A 21,373-nucleotide genomic window follows, 5' to 3' on the forward strand; every position below is an offset into this window, starting at 1 on the left:
AACGTGCAGCAAACTGTGCAGTATTGCAAAGAAATAAAACTGACCGTCTCAGCAGCTGTAAGTAAACCGCTGCGCTAAGCTGCTGCATTGCAATGTATATCCCTTCACGTGGTCTACCGACCCCGGTCACATAAACAACCGATTGTTTAGATAAGCCATGCTCGACATTGGTTTTCGATTTAATGCCACTGTGAACTGTTCTTACTGATGTCACTTCAATTAAGGTTAAATTGTTCAAAAGCATTAATTTCGTTTCTTGGGCTTCTAGCGTGATTTTATACAAAGAGTCGGCATGCTAAAAGCAGGCGTGATGTTACATGGAAGCGTGACATTACGGGATATCCCGATAGCTACAGTCAGTGGCAGCCTAAGAATTAAAAGGCTTTACGTACGCTGTCCAACTCAAACAGAAATTGAACAAATCAGAGGAAAACTTATTCACGCGTACGCATGCGCACAACGTGGTATGAACATCGAGTGCAATATAACGCGTCGCACATGCAATACATCGTACTTGAGATGAAGAATATAAAGGAGTAAACAAAGCAGTAAATGGTTTCTGCTTGACACTGGCTTTTCGCTTCTGCTTCAAAAACACTATTACAGTTCACATGGACGAACATTGTTGTCAGCCACGAATTCATGGTTGAACTCCGGGGCACGCTGCAGCACACAGGAGGAGAAGGAACAGAGGAGGAGGAGGAGGATAGCCGTTGCTTGCTGCAGGCGGACAAAGCCTTGCAAAGTTGTTGACAATGGCTCAGCCTAAACGCCGCCTGTTAACCACGACACGATCTGAAACACTTCGCAGTGAAACTAAAACACAAGGTATAAAAACAAGGTGACACGGTGCCCAACAGGTACCGCGTTTTCCGAACCACGACGACCCATGGGGCTCGCCATTCATTTCCCAACCCTGTCTCACGGAGGAACTTCAGGAGGAGCCGAAGCACCTCCCTCCTAAATATCCAATGTCCTTGCGGGAACGAAAAAAGCCCCTTGAATTTGATTGCGGTGCCGTCTTGCGTTTCAGTTCACCTGTTAATTTTTTACGTTATGCTTCAAATTCCGGCCACTTTAGTGTACAATGTTCAATGTCACCAAGAGCTTCACAATGCACACACGATGATAGTTCGCCAGGTCCTGCCACGCAACGCCAAGCTTGAGTTTGCACTGACCCTGTTCGGATGCGATATAGGAGAGGGGCATCAGTTCTTCTCAGTCCTTAATTCACACAAGGTTTTTGCGATGAAGACCACAAGGAACAGTAATGGCTTAAGATGACATTCAACTCCAGAGTCTGTGGTCAGGCAAACAGAATTTCGGCATCGTTTTGTCTGTAGGAAAACTTTGCCTCGAGAGACGGTTAGAAACGGCGTAGAGAAGCGGTGAAAGAACTCGGCTTCAACGAGTTTGAACCGTTGTTCTTCTAGATGACCCCATACTGTCACCCGTTGTTTGCGCAGTCTGGAGCACATTGCTTTATTAATAGCCAAGATCGTTCTGCAATGTTGTGGAAGTCCCACAAAACGCAGCTAGCGCTGTAGTAGAAGATACTTGCAAACCGATCTCGCCACCCTGGTGACCGCACGATGGAAATTCCAAACATTCTTGCAACCAGTTTCCAGAAGGTGCGTGCTGGAACGTCCTCATTTACTGCATGCGTGTTGGTCTCTTTTAAAACACACTGAATGCGTTCATGATTCGGTACCATTGCCTGCCGTTCAAGCCTGTCCCTTGCGACAGCCAGCTATACTATATCTAACAAGCAACTTGCAGCACTGCCGAAAGTACGATGTGTATAGAGGCAGTCTCATTGCGCAGCGTATTATAGTTCCGGGCGCAACTGTATCATTATTGGCGCGATTATCAAGATTTTTTTTTGCTTGGTATATGATACATTCCAGCGATACGACGGGGAATGCGGGAGATGGAAATTCAAGACGATGAGCAAAATGTGAACACGGTGAGTGTAGGAGCCAAATTGCAGGAGGAAATTCAGGAGCCAGGCAGGAGCCTGAATGCAGGCTCCCGCATTCACCTTGTTCACGTTTTGCTCATTCCAGCGATACGTAACACGTTCAACCTTTCGCGCATGCGCGCCGTATACCGCGAAATGGTTGTGCAGTTTACCACCGGTAACCGTAATAGCCACTCTAAAGATACTTGGACCATCGGCACACTCGTCACTGGCACGGAAAGCGATTCGGGCACTAGTACGCTACTTGAAGAGCACCGGCTTAAGCGACAGTTTATAGTGTCTCTGTGCATCCTGTCACACACTATCAGTGCTCACTCTCTCCCTCTTTTCCTCCATCTATTCCCCTTTCCCAACCCGCAGTGTAGGGTAGCAAGCCAGGTGCGCATCTGGTTGACCTCCCTGCCTTTCCTGTCCTTGCTCTCTCTCTCTCTCTCTCTCTAACCGCAGTTAGGTAGAAACATGGCAGCGCCCATACCAGCCAGACCACCCGCTTCGACCCAAATTTGGGCTTGCTACCGCGTTTCTGTCCTGGCACTAAGAAATAAGCGATAAAGTAAGTCATCGCTTAGTGTAATAGAACGCTGATGGCAAAGCATCAGGTACGTTTGTCGGTATTATTGTTATCAGATGTTTATTTTTGCGCAGCTATAACTACAGAAGTAGTGCCTTACTATAAAAGTGGTTTCACTATAAGTTCGCACACGGCGCCACAGCATCAGCACTGGTGACGCATTGACAATGTGGTGCTCTATAAAGGCGTATTTGTTCACTGCGTCATTAAATTTTCTTGGCTGTGAAGCGAAGGCTACGGAACCAAAGCGCGTTTCTTCTACTGCTGCTGGAAGTAGTCCCGCAGTTTTGTTCACGTTTTCTTGCGCTGGAAATGCAGAAAAATGCCTTTCTTTTTTACAGCGCCTGATTTGAAATGATACTAGACATTCACCAGTCATTTAAATATATTTGACTGTGTTTTTAGTTTGCACTTTTAGATTTTTTGCACACACGAGGCCGTCGCACGTTTTACACATTCCTTCAGGACGAAATGGCGCCCGCGTCTTCTGATGAGTGTTCGTCCCTTGCTGTTCCACCAATGAACTCCCCTTGGTAGCTATTGACCAACTTCATCTACAAAAGACTGTCGAAACACACCAGACAAGTGTTTGCAGCGTCTACGCAGAAACCAAGCGAACCTATCTGTAAATCGCAGCCATCTGCGTGTAGAAACTAATGAGTGAGCCCACCCGACATCAGCGTCGGTTGCGCATTCAAGTACTAATCGACACGATTTGCTTTTAAACCCTCTTGAACGACGCCGACAGCACACGGCCGCTTCGGGGCTCCGACGCCGGCTGCGTTGCCAGAGCACGGTACATAACCTATGTGTATAAACACTTATTGATCCATGCCAAGTTATTTGTCTCTCTCTTAAGCTAAGTAAAAAAGTTGTATGACTTCGGAGAAACAAAAACCGGTGCAGAGCTCGCACGGTCTACGTAGTGTATGAATATGGTCATGTGCAGAAGCTTCACCGCCAGAGCATTCTCTTAACAGCCAAGAAAAGTTGCGCGCGAATATACACCTCTCTACTATGGTTCGTGATGACGGTCGCGAGCAAACGCCAAATAGAGGCCCAGCATACGACACGGCATCTATACGGGCGTTTGACATTACTACTGGCCACCTACTGGCTAAGGACGCTGCAATGAACTGCTGAGACAGCGTATAAATAAAGTGGAGCCCCGTTGATGCACTCAAGCAAACGCAAACTATGGTTACACCACCAAAATATTTGCTGTGTCAATCCACCAACCGTGCTAGGATGGCAGAGCAGTCGCCGCGCAGACAACGCGGTGCGGATGAACACATGTTGAGGGGCGTTCGGCCTTTCTATTGACTAAAATGTGATGCAGTTTCCGTAGTGCTGCAAGCAACTACTCATAGAGCGCTTAATCCCTTGACGTCAAGAGGTTTCGCGTGTTTGAAACAACTGTTTTCTAGGTACAGTCTTGTTAAAAAACTTGAACCCACCGTGAACGCCCGGGGAGCGGCTGCGCTCCGCTATCGCGGCGCTGCCGCCGCCGGTGCGCGCCGCTGTTCGCTTGCGCCGAGGATAAAGAGGGCGAGGGAAGCATGTCTCTTACTCTCAAGCATGCTTTGATAACAGGGCTCGTGAAAAACTAGTGCAGCGTTCGTTCTGCCAGCTGCGAGGTCGTCTTGCGGCCGCCGTGGTACGGCGCTTCGTGCGAGTAAATGCGGTGGCCTGGCCGAAACTGCCTGGCTTCCATGCGGCGCATTATAGTATAAAAATTTTCCTAATAATCGAAATTACCTATTACAATTTTATTCTGCATATTCAAAGGCGAGAGCCTTCGCATTATGCTTTTAGATAAACATCTTGAATGTGTTTCTGAGTGCGATGAAAACAAAAGATAAAAAACAACTGACATCTCTCATAGTTGTCTAGCGTTGTTCCAGGTTTTATTGCAATATGCGGGCAATTCAATCATCGTTCGTTTAGAAAAGACCAGAAGCAGTAATTTCGACTACGAAGGCTCTCTTCGGAAAGGGCTTGTAACCACCGTTACAATATTTCAAATCCGTTGGCCGCACTTCCCCATTAAGGAACGACCAAACGAGTGCGTTTGGCGTTGAAGTTCTTTAATTAAACCCACAGTGAGATTATGAAAACTTTTCGGGACTAGAAGACGCTTGCCCTGCCTGAGTAGCCGATTGAGTTAGATCCGTTCCCTCGGCATTTTGGAAAGTGCCCACTTCCTCATCTTTTTTATATCTTCGTGCACACTGCCTCTTTGTCGTTAGGGCCCACTTTCATGCACACATGAGACCAGTGTAAGTTCATCCCGTTTGCATTGGGCATCACGCGTTTGAATCCCGTAGCGTAGACCAGGGCCACGAGATTATAGGATTCTCGCATAGTGAAGGCGTCACACCGGCGGTGCTGTCGCTGTCACGGGTTCACTGTAAGAAGTATTTTCTATATTGTTTACTGAGGTATCGGTTCTCACTGCGAAAAAGGGCTTCACAAGTAGTTTAAAAAATGGGTTATGCGTATCGTCCTTCCAACCATAGACCTTGGCTAGTTTGCAGTCAAGCACATGGGCAAACAGCAATTGTTCGGGGTAACCACAGACAAAGCCGCACTCAATGCCTTGAAGGCATGTTCCCCCCTGTGATTTCGTCGAGAGACGCAGGTACCACCCTGAAGCTTATGCTTTCTTGATTAATTTTCTACTTGTGACATTCATGATTACAAATACGAGATGCCATTGTGACACGTTATTTAATATATCATTAAGCTGCTGAAGTCAGATCTTAGCTACGATCCTCGAAAAGTGCCCGTGTTCGAGCACGTGCAGGACTATTCATAGCGCTGTTCCTTTACTTTGGTACCGCAAAACAATAACTGACGATTACGATACTCAGAATTGTGAAATTTGAGTGTATCGCGTGTGACAGCGGTCGCCAGAGACCCCCGCCCTCTCATCCAGCATACGCTGCAAACGGCATGCTAGCCGGTCGCGTGGCTTCCGCTTCGCCACCGTCGTCGCGTTCGCGCCGCGCTCGCGCCGCGCTCGCCGCACTAGTTTTTCACGAGCGCTGTTATCAAACGACGCTTGAGAGTAAGAGTCATGCTTCCCTCGCCCTCTTTATCCTCGACGCAAGCAAGCAGCAGCGCGCGCCGACGATGGCAGCGCCGCGATAGCGGAGCGCAGCTGCTCCCCGGCTATTCACAGCGGGTTCAAGTTTTTTGACCAAGACTGTACATATCGATCTTCCAGTCGTTGGTTTCAGGATGAAACTTGAAAGTGTAGGGCAAATTTTGTGGCCATTCTAATACCTGTGCTCAGCCAAAGGTGTCATTTTAACTTGAATAAACGAGTTTTACTTTGCAATTAGCCTAGCGTATTTATTGGCAGAGCAAATTCATTAAAATGTGAGGGAATTCTAGCTGCCTAGGCTCTTTTTGATGAGTAAAGGGCAACTACGCTGTTTCTTTTGTCGGTGGAGCTTGTTTGAAATTTTTAAGTTCTCACCGACTTAATTGTTTAGAACGGCAAAAGCCATGCTGCCTCTCTGAGGGCCCCACGAAGTATCGCAAGGCTGCACTCGATCTGCATCATTCAAACATCTCGAATAATGTGGTAAGGCAAAATAAAAAGTTACGATAAGAACCCACGAGTATTCGCGGACGTGTTACACAGTGCCTTCACGTTGGACGAGCGATGTTTCAGTTGGGGACACTTGCGCTACATTCTTGCTTGCTTCATGACCCAGCGAAACGCAATCGCTTCCATTTTTCTAGGCGCGATAAAATAATAAAAATGTACGCCACTAGTGCAAATAAACTTGGAACACCTTTTGTAAAGCAGCTTTGTTTATCCCTGTCTTTTTGTTGCCACCCTTTCCTGAACCACATGCCTCGATGGTCCGTAATTGCCTCTCGTAAAGCCAAAGTCTGGTCATGGCGGTCTTGAATTTCAACACTTTCATTTCACCTTCGCTTTTATTGTGCAACACTTTTTGGTTTCGCCAGCTTTTCCCAAATTATTGTGATGTGCGGTGTCGAGTGTTCCTTTGCGGGGAAACGAGACACTCGGTAATTGGCTCTGCGGCAGCGGTCGTTTGCGCTTCACAGGCAGTTTTCAAGGAGAGCGCTTCTGGGAAAATGAACTTCGCTTTCTTCGACGAACGACACTGCAGTAAAATTGACCCAGCTTGAAGGTTCCGCAAGTGCAGGTTAAAGTGCCATGCTTATCACAGCAACTTCTTAAGTAGAATTTCGCGCACGTTGTAACGTCCATTTCTTTCTAGAAACGCCGTTGTGTCCCTGTATTTTCGCCCGTCCTTTGCCGCATTTTGTTGTTGTCGAATACGAACGAAAACGTACCAGCAATCGCTTGTCAGCTGAGAAAGGACATCTGTTCTTGTATATTGTTTTAATAGTTTCATTTTTGTTCAATACAGCGCCAAACAAAAAATAAAAGCACCACTTTACACACTATGCCACGGGTGAGATACAGAATAATACGAAATTACACGTGGGCTTTTCGGACTTTTGCAGTTTACTTTCTACCTTTATCTTTTTTGGTCCTGTAGTCTCAACAGAAATGTTCATGCCGGAATGACGTAGTGTGCGAGCAGAGTCGCGTTCATTAAGGAATAGACGCCGAGCTTCTTATTATTCCCATAGTGCGAGCAGCGGATAGTGTAGACGGTGCGTTCTCATCATTCGAGTTACGTTCCCTTTCAGCGGTGCCGTTAAGGTTACCAAGGCTGGTTGCTGGAAAAGAACAGAAGCTGTCATATTTCCCACGGACCGCGTGGCCATCCATCCCCATTAACTGCGTGAAATTACGTCATAGTTGTCGATAGACGTACTTTGGATACTCAATAACGCACATGCATATGTTAGAGAATGCCTCACAGCCTTATTTGGGAGACTTGAGCCGGGGACATGTATGTCGCAAAATCACACCCAGAGCGTCGAATAGTTTCAAGTAAAAATACATGCAGACGGAAATATATTGAATGAAATAGAATACCAGCTGCGAAGACGGTCCACATGTAACAATGTTATAGCGTGCCGTTCAACGACATCGGTTACGAGCGAGAAAGCAGCCCATATGGAATTGTCACTGGTTACAAAACAGCGTTTGCCGATTCTCAGAGTATGGCATTTTCCGAACCAACAGGATTTCGCATTTTATATCTCGGTAATGAGAAATGCAAAAGAGAGAACGTGAGAAGTCGTTTGCTTTCTCGCATCCAAACTTACCTAATGTTCGTACGTATATATAGAGTATCAGACATCTAATTAAATAAGAATAAACGTGTAGTCATGTTTCCCTTAAAAATACTAACGTGACCCACATGCAACATCTCGCGAAGCGTACATGCACTGTGGACATAACAGTCCTGCGGAAACCCGCAAGGTGGAGTGTGACGACGATGAAATAACGTAGAATGAATGCAGTTGATGGAAAGGCAAAGATGGGATTACGATGAAAGCATGACAAAATTGAGATGACGATTCCGAAATGATTCCGAAATGACATGAGGACAATGGGATGAAGACGAGTGTACGGTGACAATGATATGACAACTGGATCATGATGCTGGACTGGTGACACAATGGCATCACGAGTACGGTGCGCCAGATAACGGATACATGGATTCCACTGTCTAACGACGGCGCAAGGGCAACGATGGCGTGACAATGGCGGCCTAATTATTACGATTGAATTACGACAGCATATTACGATAAAGTTACGAAGAAGAAAGGATGTTGATCAGCAGACGAAGACCGTATGACGACGACGGCTTGACGATGATGGCGTGATGATGATGGCGTGACCAGAGTCGGATGACGAAGTCGGAATGATGACATGGAACGACCACAATGAGATCACAGTGACGGTGTGACAACACAGCGCGACGACGACTGTATGACGACCCGGCAATGACGAGGATGGCATGAGAAGGGTATGAGAAACATTGGATCATGACAATGGCGTGATGATGCTGTATCACAAAAATCATATAGCGATGACGAGCTGATGATGATGGAGTAAGGAGAGCCGAGTGACATAGCTGGAGTGATGACGATGGGACGACCACGATGGCCTCGTGACACTATGACAACGAATGCACGATGGCTGTATGACGACGATGGCCTGATGACAATGGCATGATGAGAGCTGGAACGCAAAGCTGGAGTAATGACGACGGAACATCCACGATGGCATTAAGACCACGCGCACATAGCTATAGTGGTCCAAGCTAGGAGCCCACTTGGGCCATTTGCTAGGTGTAGAAGGCGTGACGAGGATGACATGAAGATAGTCAGATGACGAAGCTGGAATTACGACAATAAAACGACTACGACGGCATCATGACCACAAACATATATATAGCGGCATGTCATAGACAGTTTGGTCCATTCGATTGTCGTAGCAGCCTGACGAGATTCGGATTACAAAGCTAGTGACGATGATGAAGCTACCACGACGGCAGCACAACTATGAGCACATGTCTAATGGCCCAAGCTATAAGACAACTTGAGCCACTCGATTATCGGGAAGGTGTGACGACGACGACACAACGAGAACCTAATGACGAAGCTGTATTGACGAGGATGCAACGACCACGATGGCATCACTATCACAAGCACATACGAGTCTCTTGTGGCCCAAGCTAGTAAAATTGGGCCACTACGTCAGCGTAAGAGGATAGATAGATAGATAGATAGATAGATAGATAGATAGATAGATAGATAGATAGATAGATAGATAGATAGATAGATAGATAGATAGATAGATAGATAGATAGATAGATAGATAGATAGATAGATAGATAGATAGATAGATAGATAGATAGACAGACAGACAGACAGACAGACAGACAGACAGACAGACAGATAGATAGATAGATAGATAGATAGATAGATAGATAGATAGATAGATAGATAGATAGATAGATAGATAGATAGATAGATAGATAGATAGATAGATAGATAGATAGATAGATCGCGGAAGTTGACACAGAAAGCTAATCGCATTAAGTTTAAACAGCTTTATATACCGCATTTTTGTGACTGCTTTGCTTGGCAAGGTAGAAACAGCGCAAAGGCACAAACTTCATAACGACTAACTTTCTAAAGAATTCATCATCAGCCTAGTTACGCCCACTGCAGGGCAAAGGCCTCTCCCATACTTCTCCAACTACCCCGGTCATGTACTAATTGTGGCCATGTTGTCCCTGCAAACGTCTTAATGTCATCTGCCCACCTAACTTTCTGCCGCCCCCTGCTACGCTTCCCTTCTCTTGGAATCCAGTCCGTAGCTCTTAGTGACCATCGGTTATCTTCCCTCCTCATTACATGTCCGGCCCATGCCCATTTCTTTTTCTTGATTTCAACTAAGATGTCGTTTACCCGCGTTTGTTGCCTCACCCAATCTGCTCTTTTCTTATCCCTTAACGTTACACCCATCATTCTTCTTTCCATAGCTCGTTGCGTCGTTCTCAATTTCAGCAGAACCCTTTTCGTAAGCCTCCAGGTTTCTGCCCCATATGTGAGTACTGGTAACACACAGCTGTTGTACACTTTCCTTTTGAGGGATAGTGGCAACCTACTGTTCATGATTTGAGAATGCCTGCCAAACGCACCCCAACCCATTCTTATTCTTCTGGTTATTTCAGTCTCATGATCCGGATCCGTGGTCACTACCTGCCCTAAGTAGATGTATTCCCTTACCACTTCCAGTGTTTCGCTACCTATCGTAAACTGCTGTTCTCTTCCGAGACTGTTAAACAGTACTTTAGTTTTCTGAAGATTAATTTTCAGACCCACCCTTCTGCTTTGCCTCTCCAGGTCAGTGAGCATGCATTGCAATTGGTCTCCTGAGTTACTAAGCAAGGCAATATCATCAGCGAATCTCAAGTTGCTAAGGTATTCTCCATCAACTTTTATCCCCAATTCTTCCCACTCCAGGCCTCTGAATACCTCCTGTAAACATGCTGTGAATAGCATTGGAGATATCGTATCTCCCTGTCTGACGCCTGTCTTTATAGGGATTTTGTTGCTTTTTTTGTGGAGGACTACGGTGGCTGTGGAGCCGCTATAGATATCTTCCAGTATTTTTACATATGGCTCATCTACACCCTGATTCCGTAATGCCTCCATGACTGCTGAGGTTTCGACTGAATCAAACGCTTTCTCGTAATCAATGAAAGCTATATATAAGGGTTGGTTATATTCTGCACATTTCTCTATCACTTGATTGATAGTGTGAATATGGTCTATTGTTGAGTAGCCTTTACGGAATCCTGCCTGGTCCTTTGGTTGACAGAAGTCTAAGGTGTTCCTGATTCTATTTGCGATTACCTTAGTAAATACTTTGTAGGCAACGGACAGTAAGCTGATCGGTCTATAATTTTTCAAGTCTTTGGCGTCCCCTTTCTTATGGATTAGGATTATGTTAGCGTTCTTCCAAGATTCCGGTACGCTCGAGGTTATGAGGCATTGCGTATACAGGGTGGCCAGTTTCTCTAGAACAAGCTGACCACCATCCTTCAACAAATCTGCTGTTACCTGATCCTCCCCAGCTGCCTTCCCCCTTTGCATAGCTCCTAAGGCTTTCTTTACTTCTTCTGGCGTTACCTGTGGGATTTCGAATTCCTCTAGGCTATTCTCTCTTCCACTATCGTCGTGGGTGCCACTGGTACTGTATAAATCTCTATAGAACTCCTCAGCCACTTGAACTATCTCGTCCATATTAGTAACGATATTGCCGGCTTTGTCTCTTAACGCACACATCTGATTCTTGCCTATTCCTAGTTTCTTCACTGTTTTTAGGCTTCCTCCGTTCCTGAGAGCCTGTTCAATTCCATCCATATTATAGTTCCTGATGTCCGCTGTCTTACGCTTGTTGATTAACTTAGAAAGTTCTGCCAGTTCTATTCTAGCTGTAGGATTAGAGGCTTTCATACATTGGCGTTTCTTGATCAGATCTTTCGTCTCCTGCGATAGCTTACTGGTTTCCTGTCTAACGGCGTTACCACCGACTTCTATTGCGCACTCCTTAATGATGCCCATGAGATTGTCGTTCATTGCTTCAACACTAAGGTCCTCTTCCTGAGTTAAAGCCGAATACCTGTTCTGTAGTTTGATCCGGAATTCCTCTAGTTTCCCTCTTACAGCTAACTCATTGATTGGCTTCTTGTGTACCAGTTTCTTTCGTTCCCTCCTCAAGTCTAGGCTAATTCGAGTTCTTACCATCCTGTGGTCACTGCAGCGTACCTTGCCGAGCACGTGTACATCTTGAATGATGCCAGGGTTCGCGCAGAGTATGAAGTCGATTTCATTTCTAGTCTCACCATTCGGGCTCCTCCACGTCCACTTTCGGCTAACCCGCTTGTGGAAAAAGGTATTCATTATACGCATATTATTCTGTTCTGCAAACTCTACTAATAATTCTCCTCTGCTATTCCTAGAGCCTATGCCATATTCCCCCACTGACTTGTCTCCAGCCTGCTTCTTGCCTACCCTGGCATTGAAGTCGCCCATCAGTATAGTGTATTTTGTTTTGACTTTACCCATCGCCGATTCTACGTCTTCATAAAAGCTTTCGACTTCCTGGTCATCATGACTAGATGTAGGAGCGTAGACCTGTACAACCTTCATTTTGTACCTCTTATTAAGTTTCACAACAAGACATGCCACCCTCTCGTTAATTCGTTAATGCTATAGAATTCCTGTATGTTACCAGCTATTTCCTTATTAATCAGGAATCCGACTCCTAGTTCTCGTCTCTCCGCTAAGCCCCGGTAACACAGTACATGCCCGCTTTTTAGCACTGTATATGCTTCTTTTGTCCTCCTAACCTCACTGAGCCCTATTATATCCCATTTACTACCCTCTAATTCCTCTAATAACACTGCTAGACTCGCCTCACTAGATAGCGTTCTAACGTTAAACGTTGCCAGGTTCAGATTCCAATGGCGGCCTGTCCGGAGCCAGGTATTCTTAGCACCCTCTGCAGCGTCACAGATCTGACCGCCGCCGTGGTCAGTTGCTTCGCGGCTGCTGGGGACTGAGGGCCGGGGTTCGATTGTTGTATTCATATAGGAGGTTGTGGCCAAGTACTGCACCAGGGTGGCCAATCCTGCTCTGGTGAGAGAGTGCGTTACCGGTTCTGGTCACCGGGATCAGGCCGCACTCCAGGCCTGTTTGTGCAATTTTCTCAACACACGGTTTTTTTTTTTGTATTTTCCGGTGGAGAATAGCGCGGCACCGGGATTTGAATCACGGTCCTCTTGCACTGGAGACGGATACTCTACCGTCCCCGTAGGAGTTAAATTAAAAATTAATTTATGGGGTTTTACGTGACAAAACCACTTTCTGATTATGCACGCCGTAGTGGAGGACTCCGAAAATTTCGACCACCTGGGGTTCTTTAACGTGCACCTAATTCTAAGTACACGGGTGTTTTCGCATTTCGCCCCCATCGAAATGCGGCCGCCGTGGTCGGGGTCCGATCCCGCGACCTCGTGCTCAGCAGTCTAACACCATAACCACTGAGCAACCACGGCGGGTCCCGCAGGAGTTGTACGCCTCATTTAACCTACAGTGGTGCCCTACTTGGTCAGTCAAGGTGGACCAATCTGAGCTCGGTTATACCGCATGGATGGCACTCGGCTAGAGAACCTGGTATTTATGACCTGCACATGTGAGTGTATGCTTATAAAAGGAAACATGTAATTATCTAGTTCCGAAAAATAGAAAACGTTGAGCCCAACAGCTTATGCCAACGCAATACTTTGGAGAAAAAAAAATAATTGACAGAGCGTGAACGTCTCAGAAATCCCAGTGAATATATAGTTGGGCTGGTCAGTTACATTTTTCTAATAAATTTATGCGGTTACTTTGTACCGGCACAGCCAAACAGAGAACGCTCGGAAACTTTTCAGAAAATGTTCTGCTCATGACTTACGTAATGTACGCTTTGTTCCGATGGAGGTGTTCGCTCTTTTTTTTCATGCTGGAGTAGAAGCACATTGTGTTTGCGGGCGAAAGATAACGTCTCAGCTTTGTTTTTGATGCCAGGAATGCGAGCAGTGCTTACAACGTGTGCATGACGTAGTAGTTTAGGGGAAACCCGCAAGGTGGAGAGAAGTAATGAATAAAGGAAAAATCAGACATCCACCCGTTCGTAGCAATTGCTACAAAGGAAACCCATACGGGTTCCTCGAAAGAAAAGCATCATAGTTGAAGAAAAATTCGTCCTGGTCCGGGACTCGAACCCGCGACCACCGCCTTTCCGGGGCAGCCTCTCTACCATCTGAGCTAACCAGGCGGCTAGCAGATGGCAGGGCGAAGTCGAATTTGTCGACAACACGAAGCAAAGGCAAATGTTTGACGTATAGTTCTGCGGAAACCCGCAAGGTGAAGAGAAGTAATGAATAAAGGGAACATCAGACATGCCCCGTTCGTAGCAATTGCTACAACGTGTGCATGCACCGTAGCGATAGAGATGGTCTTGCTGAAGGAGCGATGCTTGACGGTAAAGCTTTATGGCGGGCAGCGAAAATGCCGTTCAATGCTAAACGAAACGCGTCCACCCTTTACACCGTTGGTTAGTTTCCTCGACAAGCTCAACTGGGGCAATGTTTCCTGCCGCAAAATGCAGGTCGGACCCTTCGCCTGCCTTCAGTCGCACAATGTCGCCTTCCTTCATGCGGCTACACCACGTCCAGTATAAAGTACTCTTACCACTGCCAACCGCGAATGGTTACTCTCGGATTTCACACCTGCAGCTAGAAGTCTTTTATCGCTGGGGTGATTGCATCTACTGCAGGCCCTTCTTGACATTTCTGGCCTCAAAAAGAGAGCCGAAGTGTCATCTTTTGCCTTCAAACAGACCGTACTCGTATTTTCGCATGAAAAGCTCAGTCATCGTCTTCACCTTTACACAGACAGTTTTTTTTTTCGGTAGGATGAGCTCATGCAGCGATTGGGCCGAAATCTTGCATGATCCATTCAAGACATTTCATTTTATATCATCATCGGCTGCGAAACTCGCAGCCTTCCGTGCACCTCTTGATTTCCGCTCGAGTACAGCATTCCTGCCACGGAGCGCGTTTTCATAACACAATCGACCTCGCCGGCACCTTCATCGTGCAATTTGTCTTCCGAAGCCTGAGTGTTCATTAAGCGCAAATTAATTGGCGGCGTTCCTCATGAGACCACGATGGCGCATTCTTTGAAATGCTTGTAGGAGAAATTCTTGCCCCTCTTTTCCTTACTTGGCCTTTTCCTTGCCCCTGGTGTAGGGTAGAAAAGCGGATGCTCGTCTTGTCGACCTCCTTTCTTTCCTCTCCTTTTTTTTATCTCTCTCTCTCTCTCTCTCTCTCTCTCTTAAAACAGCCATGTAAAAGGGGGATTGCACAACCACTAGAAGTCTCCGAAGGTGACCACCACGGGGAGCCACCTCATTGAAAACCCATTCGAAGAGTCGACGTGCAACAACAGGGAGAGCTGTCACTCCTTCGAGTGAGTGTGCTGTGCAATTATGCTCTTCCCTTGTATCACTAGCGTAATGGGCGTTGTGCTCCCGCTGTGTCCCTCTCCACTTGATACTCGAACAACCAAGGAACACTTGTTGCGCTGTTTCTCCATTAAAGCTAAGTTAGCGATGTCTTTAGAACACCTTACTAGAGCAACATGACATCCCTGGTCTGCGTGGTGTAGCGATACAGAGAAGACGGGTGATAATTGGGCGTTGTGTGGGCGTTGTGTGGTCTCCGATAATATGCAGTGGGCTCCGACGTGTAGCGTGCTTTAATTTAACATGTATCTGTCTGCTACAATATTCCTGTCTATAGAAGTGTCATAAAAATGGAAATAAAAATTTTTCCCATCGCTTCCAATATTGTGCCCATCTCAATTCCTCACCAGCAAGAAAGTCTCGGTGATGGAGAGGAACGACGGCGTGGGCCCGCTTGGAAAGCATTGAGTTACGCCCCGAAAGCGCAGCCAAGCTGCCCTCAATGAAACGCTCAATCGGCGTAGGCAACCGAACCACAACTACCACACTGACTACTAACACCCTGGTGCGGTTGTGCTGGCAAAGGAGCAACGCTCGCGATGCTGAGTGAAGGCGGCACGCGAGTTTCGGCGTCGCTACCGTTGTGTAAAACAAGTGTGCAACTTGTGGGTTCGACTAGGACCTGGTGCCATCCGCTAGGTCTTCGTGAAGGTGCATGGTGGACACCACAGGGACCTTCACTCGACCATGCCCTTTTCCCCGTGCGGTGCTGTTGAGGTGTCCTCCTGTGAGAGAGAGTTACGGCACTGCACTTATCTCTTCCATTCTCTTTAAAATCACTTCACACACACACTTCACGTGTGTGGTCATCGAACCACTCTATCTGGCCAGGTTCAGAAAGCTCGCAAGCGAAATAGCATTTAGCTCGCCCGTCACTGTGGTCCACGTGGTATTTCACGTTCGAGTCATCTATTGTAAGTGGCCGGCCCGTGCGGGTTGTCTGCCTTTTAGCGTAGTAGCATCAGTAGAATTAAGGAGCCCGCGTCGTAGAAAATCTGGTGTCGGTGTCTGGCGTCCCACATCGACGTCCGACATGGGGCGTCATATCAGCAAAGATTTTCGAACAACTCATACCCAGGCCACCCATGTGACGCAAGGAACTTAGGGAACTAATTGAATTTCTCAAGCTAAAATACGGGAGAAAATCGTAAACTATGACATACACACAACTTACACACATGATAGCTCTGGGATTGTAATATGACTATACGAGAAAACATACTTTTGTTAAGCGGAAACTCAAAGAAACCCCTTTTCCAGCGTTTTTACAATTCGCAGACAGGCCGCGACGTCCGCTATTGGCACGCGCCGGCGCGCGGTTGTGTTGGAAGCCACGGAGCGGCGCGCCCGGTTCCTTGCAATACCTCCAGCTGGCGCTCGCCTACGCCGCATCGCGGCCCACGCGACAGGCAGCGTTTCTACCACAAGGCCCGCCTTCGTGCATAGCGTTCGCGGCCAGCGTTTCCTGGTAAACATTACGGCAACATACGATCCAGTTGCTGGGAAGCGTGAGAAGCAGCTGGGGGGGGGGGGGGGGGGGGGAATCTTTGAATGCTATCGCGTTCCACTCTTAAAAGCGAATCTTAAGCGTCCTCCAAATTTTACGGTAAGCCGCTGCGACTTCAGTGCCGCTGACTATAGAGATAGCAGTATCGTGCCATGCTTTCACGGTAGCTAGTTCGTTTTCTGTAGCTCGCACTTTCCCAAAATTCATCTTCCTTTGGAAACCTCGCACGAAAACATCCCGCCACTCAGTATCACGAGGACACGCTCCTTTTGCACCGGCGGAGAAAGTCCGGCCACCCACTACTACGAAAATTGACAAAAGAGCGAAATCAAAGCATTTGGCTATAAGCTAACGAGTCGCACTAAAAACACTGATGATGTTCTCAAAATTTGTTCGGCGATAAATATAATAGCAGAATCGACGCTGAACAAGTCCATCTCATTATTCCCCCGTTATCCTCAATGGTGCTATACAAAACAATGGTTGTGTGTCTGGTTAACTGATTGCTATTCGAGCAATGTCTCGGTGGTTTCTGCGGCAGCTGCTACAATTTTGCAAACATTGTGAAGGACTTTATTCGCAGCGCATGTCTTTTAAATTTTCGTATTAATATTGCTTTTTTGTAAACATTACACAAGCTAGACCGGTGTCTGAAGTAAGACAAGTAATACACGATAAGTACTGTCATCGCCCATCTAATACTGTGCCATTGAAACCTCTAATGTGGACAGCCACGGAAGTGACCCCAAAACATTGCACCATAGCTCAATCTGGCATCAAGAGACTAAAGCTCAATCGGGAGACCTTTGCTAGCAAAAGAAAAGTGCAGTGTTGTGCAGCGTTTGTTGTAGGCAAAGCTTTTGACATTTTCAAAACTGCCAGGTAGTAGCTCCAGTTGCAACAGCTGTTTCATCCGCTTTCCGCTCAGTGTTTGTCATGGTATTTCGCTAGATTGTTAGTATGTAACCGATGCACTAATTTGGATTGCACGCCAGAGCAGATAATAGGGCGGCGTGGCACAGTTTAGATTCTGTGCAGGAGGGAAAACAGCCCAATGTGGAATACTCCAAATGCAACTTCGGTCACGAAGTGATGGTGCGAGCTAGGAAGTTAGATTCTGAGACGTTGTGGGAGATGTCCGGGTCATCTCAAATGCCATGTTCCAGTGACATTGGGAGAGAGAGAGAGAGAGAGAGAAAACTTTCTTGTACCGTTGATGAGGTCTGGGGGTGGCGGGGTTCGGAAAAAAATTCGACAAAGCAAACAAGTATAACTGAACAAGTATATTTAAACGGATAATGTGTGGAACCTAGCGAATATAAGAGAAATAGGATTACCTAGAACCATTGGTAAGACAACTGCGAATGAAAGGTGATACAAAGCTGTGCATTGAAACTAAATAAATACACCTTAATTAGACAGAGGGAGCTTGATTGTTTACTTAAGTCCGTGTATGTACGTAGGTCTAATTCCACAAGCATTGCCATCTCGTACAGAAAGGAAGTTGCGTACGTCACACACACAAAAAAAAAAATGTCAGTACTCATTTATTACACACTATTCTATATGTGCTATCAGAAAAGGATATTTATCTTTCGAGTGCCATATGCCAATTCTTACTTTAAATTAGAGATTTTTTTTACAACCGCACCCTTCCCCACTAACAAACCTCCTTGTAACCGCTAGGTTCCTCTCCAATTTGCTGTAGTGGGGGAACGCAATTGTTTCAAGAAGAAGCAATCAGATGTTCGTTTTCACTGTGGGAGAAAGCTGCGTGCTGTCACAGTAAATGAATTCATGGCCAGAGGAATCGTTGACATCTGCTGTCCTTTTTATTATTACGATAGCAATTAAACAGGCACTCGAGATGTGTTCAAACCATCGCCGCCCCCACCACTATCGTGTTATCATGGTAAAAACGCCACATGCACTGCCTGCGCGTGGACGTGTAGAAGGTTTTCAGTGAGGCGCTGTGCGTTTGGCTGCAAAAACAAGAGGCAGTTTCGCCAACAGGGCGAAGCACTGACTGCGAGGGCCAGCTGTAGCGTTGCGCTTGAGCTTCTCGAACGACGTTCTAATTATACGCGGATCTGGCTGACGCTCATGCGAAATACGGAGGTGCGTCAAAAATATCTTGATCCCTTAGAAGGTTTAAAATGCCTTGTAGAGCCTGTAATGACATCACACGGGTGCCACTACGGTGGCCGTACAGAGCCGCGCCAGCAAAATGACATCGCTTTTAGGTTTGGGCACTGATATTGTTATCCACCTTTATTATTTAGTAGTCTGAGAAAATTGAAGATATAAGAACGTGTGTTGTGGAATGTTACGTTTCATTAAATTTGCTTGTGGGCACCTATTCCCAAAATTCTGAGGAATAATTTAGTCAAGAACGCAAGAGCTAGTGTGAGCAGCTTTTGTGATTGAATAGCGTAGCATAACTGCGAGTCGGCCTAGTGGGAACAGACAGACAGACAGAAAAGAAACTTTCAGTAGTCCTAAGGGACTACGTTGTCGTAGTCGCGGGCCGCACCCGCGCCGGGGACGGAAGACCGTGATCTTCAGCCTTGTCGCAGGCCCTTTCGACAACCCGATGCCCGACTTGAAGGTCGTCGCTCTTGACGGCTTCATCCCAGTCTTGCCTGTTGAAAGGCGAGTGGTGCAACGCAGAACATTGCCACAGCATGTGATTCAAGGTGAACCATTCCTCGCCGCAGTCTGGGCAGCGGCGATCCATTTTTAAAAAAACGTTTTTTGCGCATACAAACAGGGACGAGTGCTTTCCAACAACTGGTCTTATTTTCGAAGAACCACCTGCTTAAATACCCTCAGACCTGCGCGATCTAGTCAACAGAGCATGCCTATAACGTATGTGAAAGTGGTAGTTAGAAAGTTAGAAAGCGCTCGTCCTTGTGTTGCTCCTTTTCTTCGTCCCTGTTTGCGTACAAATGTTTTTTTTTTTTTTTAAGATGAATAGTGTACCAATACAACCCGCATAGACAACATGTGTAAGCGTTTAACATACCCGTGCTTAAATATATGCGGAGCGCCACGGCGACGCCAACGTTGTAGACGGCGGCGAAATTCGATTGTGCAGTACTTACGATTGCTATCGCAATAAAACATTAAAGCCAAGCGTGTAGAAAAAAAAATGAAGAAAAAAAAGCGAATAAATTTGTAGGTGATGAACTACGCCAGCAAGGGTCGACGAGACCAATCTATTGACTTATTTCTTTCTGAAGCTCCATAATATGCAAGCATAGAGTGTTTTTGCGATAGAGTGGTGGCACAATAGCAGCATTCTTGGACTGCGTAGCAGTACGCCTACAGCCAAGACTTTCATTATTCCACACTTGCGGATTAGGAAAGTCTGCGCAGATTTGCGATAGGCGAGGCCTTCTTAACCGATGAATAGTTAACTCATGTGTATAGACGTTGCGGCAAGGGAACAACAAGGCGAAGAAGATTGGAAGTTGCAATTGCCAACTACACCTATTTTGTTCTCATATATTTCACCATTCCAATGATAAGAAAATGTGCTGGCTTACGCATTGGTAAAATATTTTTACTGCCATACGCAGCGCTCAGGAGGCAATCCGGTTTGGAAGAAGTAGACAACACTGAATTGTGTGCGTTTTAGCTCATGTGCAGTTCAGAGCATTCTTTTGCATGCGATGTTGTGAATGCACTGCAATAATGTTTGCATGCGTATGTACAGGGCTCTTCGCCTTTAGGGGGAATACAATATTTGTATTCACGCTGGTGAACTTCAACATTTCTTCTAATTTACGAAAGAATTGTGGCTTGTACTTCGCCCAATGATGATGTCAATAAATGAATAAAAATAATGTTCTAAATTTTGTGCTTTACATAAGCTGCTATAAGTACTTGAATGCTAATGCGGTAATTCCCCTAAATAGCCGACCGTGTATTAGTTGATTTTGAATAAGCGCTTTGATCATATATTAATCAGTATACGAACTCGCGATCACCGGCCGACATAAAATCATGAGCCAAAATGAAGGCCACGCACTTTATGCGCTATCAGTTAAATCTTGTTGCTTAGTATGTTCATTATTAATACATACAATAACCAAATAAAAAGGAGTAGACGATGTGAGCTCACGGCGATAAGGACTTCTCAAGACATTTTTGTTTCTGATCGCCATAAAGGAAAGTGAATTTTCCTGAGAACTCTCTTTTCATAAATTGCCGGTTGAACGTGTGGGAAATAGAGAGGTATTAAGCTACTCAAGAAACATATTTCAGTGAACTGGTCAACAGGCGGAAAAAGAAGAGAAATGGTCATTTTTGCAAACTTACTTGTGATCGAAGATATTAACGCATTCAACACGTTCTTAGTAAAACTCAGTGGGCTGACAACAAAAACGCAAATCGTAATACACGAAGACGTCTCTATATATAGCGCTAGGAAATGCGCTCTAGCTACTAGCGTTATGACAACACCCCATCAGCAGCCCCCCCCCTACGAAAGAGCTTACAATAAGGTAGGCCCCTCTTTGTAGAAAACAGCGTTTAACTACGTCCGCTTGTAAAAACGCTAAACGTGAAGGCAGTGATCTTCAGTAAGGCCATTTGCTCAGAGTATATGGTGACGAACGGGACGAATAGGGTACTCAGGTCGTTTCGAATTAGAATATTAATGATTGATTTTGATTGACAGACGAATAACATTTTTCTCCCGAAGAGCATCTTCGAGTTTCTGAATTGTAAGTCGACAGGAGCGCTTTGCCCTAG

The sequence above is a fragment of the Dermacentor andersoni genome, chromosome 6, assembly GCF_023375885.2.
Source record: "Dermacentor andersoni chromosome 6, qqDerAnde1_hic_scaffold, whole genome shotgun sequence".
Taxonomy (NCBI): Eukaryota; Metazoa; Arthropoda; class Arachnida; order Ixodida; family Ixodidae; genus Dermacentor; species Dermacentor andersoni.